This window comes from Lynx canadensis, chromosome A2, assembly GCF_007474595.2.
Source record: "Lynx canadensis isolate LIC74 chromosome A2, mLynCan4.pri.v2, whole genome shotgun sequence".
NCBI classification, from domain to species: domain Eukaryota; kingdom Metazoa; phylum Chordata; class Mammalia; order Carnivora; family Felidae; genus Lynx; species Lynx canadensis.
Window position 1 is genome coordinate 41,615,688 of NC_044304.2, and position 2,682 is coordinate 41,618,369.

The window sequence follows — 2,682 nt, forward strand, 5'->3', positions numbered from 1 at the left end:
ACCCCATTTGGATATGCCACATTGATTTATCCATTTATCTATTGGTGGACTTTTGGGCTGTTTCCACTTTTTGGTCTTCATGAATAATATACTTGTGCATTTCATGTACAAATGTTTCCATTTCTGTTTGGCATATACTTAGGAACCGAATGGCTGGGTCATGTGGTGACTCTGTATTTAACTTTATGAGAAATTGCTACACTGTTTTCCAAAGTAGCTGCCTCATTTTCCATTCCAACAATCTATGAAGGTTCCAGTTTCTCCACATCCTTACCAACAAGTATTATTTCGAGTCTTATTTATTATAGCCATCCTCACATTTTCCTTTCTAATTAGTGTTTGGATGGTAAATTTATTTCCATTCTTTGACCTTTAACCTGTGTATTTATATTAAAGCAGGTTTCTTGTGAAGAGCATAAAATGCATCCTACATCATGTTATGTGTGTGTGTATATATATATATATATATATATACACATGCATTTTATATATATATACATATATATATATATATATATATATGTCAAAGCCCTTTTCATATTAATTTCTATAACACTTTTTTAGAGCCAAGTTTTTTAAAATAGTAAACAGTTCACAAATTTGCCTATCGTCCCTGCTCAGGGACCATAGTAATCTTCTCTCTATCATTCCAGTTTTAGTGTGTGTGCTGCTAAAGTGAGCATTCTTATAATAATGTTCTTCCTTGATTATAACCTTACTAAATTATAGGCCTTTTGAGGGCAGAGATAATGTCTAATCTACTTATAATTGTCTTTCCTAGCCTCATGCCTGAAGTATTTGTTGAATGAATATGTGAAACTTAATAGATTTTCGCTGTACACATTTTATTCAAAAGGCTTATCCCATAGTTGTCAATACGCTTTCAATTATTTCCTGTTGGAGGGACACCTGAGTGTATCAGTTATCCACTTGAAAGGGATCTGGATTGAACCTACTTATTTCCCACAAGGTGTTTATTAACCTTTTTATTCCATCGGTTTACAAATGTTTAGTAATCCAATAATTATTCTCTTCTTTCTCTCAAGTCAAAGTTCTTTTTTAGTCTGATATTTATGTGGTCTTTTTCTGGACTGGCTTGACATCATGCCCCTTTAATATTATACTATTACGCTCTCCAGGATACATTTTGATCAACTAAACATTCCATCTAACAGATGTGTCCATAAAAGGATAGATCTTTACTTGCAGCAGAAATAAATTTGGCACATGATTGAAACTGTTCGTACACAAAGGACTAGGTATCAAGTTAACTGGAGTGCGATGGCATCATAATGCAAAACAGCAAAATATTTATTAAAAGAATACATTTAAAAATTTAGAGATAATGGCAGTATCTGAAAAGATCCAAAGAACATTTTTTAAATGTTAAATCTCCTGCATCTTTGTTGCTTTGATGTTTTAGAGTTTGCCGAAAGATTTGTCAAAAGTAATTTACGGTTAGAGGATCTATTTTTGTATTACCATGGAAGGAAATATAATGTAGTTTTAAAAATTAAAACTATGGACAAAGCATAGACTCTTAATCCTGACTCATTAAAAAAGACTTAAATGCAAACAGCCAATGGCTTTTAATTATAGGAGAATATATTGCAAGCTTTAGTATCATCTAAATATAAAATCTATCTTTAATACCCTAAATTAAGTGGAATAGATGACGGGTTTTAATTGATACGGACTGTTTTTTAAATAAGAGAAATTACTTTGAATTGTTTTGTAGTTCTTTTCTGTTTCTCACACTTCTCACCTGACTCAAGTTAAAATTCTTGGAGGGTAGGAATCATGTCTTTTGGTTGTTTGGTACATTCACAGCAGTGAAAAACATAACATACATACATAACACGTGCTGATAAATATTATTTGAAAGCATGCGTCCTCTCTGACAACTTCTGTTCTCTCGCCCAGATGTCTCTTCCAACCCTCTGCTTCCTGTACAGCTCTATTTCTTGTTCCGTTGCTTCTCAGATGTCACCGTGTCACAGAGGCCTTTCTCTACCACGTTGTGTGAAATCTCAGTTACTTTGACCCTGGTCCGTTGTCCTGCACAACTTTTTTCCATTTATGGAAAATAAAAAACTATGATTTTTCTGTGGGCACAATAAGAAAGTGTGCAAGAAATTCTAACATATTTTTTTAACACAAGCTTAATTTTTATTATGACAGTAATACAAGCTTTTGTGGAAAATTAGAAGATGTATAGATAAAAGAAAAATGGCTTTTATCTGCAGTGACATAAACATTTAAATTTAACACTTCCCAGGGTTTTCTTTGTAAATATTAATTTATTTTGTTTTCTACTTTCATTTATGAAGTTTCAAACACAAATAAAAATATATATCATTAAAATTTGAATTTAAATGACAATAGAATGTAATAAAGCATTAATTTTAACTATTTGAAAATTAAAAAAAAATGGAAAGCTATGTAATGTGAAGACAATTCAACATGATATATTAACTATGTTATCAATATACATTTGTTTCCATAAAAGAGTGAAAATAGCATCAAGTTTCCCAATAGTGCATTAAGAGAATTAAAGATTTTAATACTTACTTGATATTGATGCTTAGATAAATCGATTTTAATTTTATTTCCAATCGACTAAATAATGATAAAACATTTTATATGAAATTGAGTTTTGCCATATTTTTGCTTCTCTCTTCC

The 2,682-nt window shown here is 31.0% G+C and overlaps 1 non-coding gene across 1 annotated transcript; it reads right to left on the reverse strand.

Moving 5' to 3' along the window:
• Nucleotides 1–576: 576 nt before the first annotated feature.
• Nucleotides 577–683, reverse strand: LOC115509483. The gene has a single exon (XR_003967382.1). It is a non-coding gene; the product is annotated as a U6 spliceosomal RNA (small nuclear RNA).
• Nucleotides 684–2,682: the final 1,999 nt, after the last annotated feature.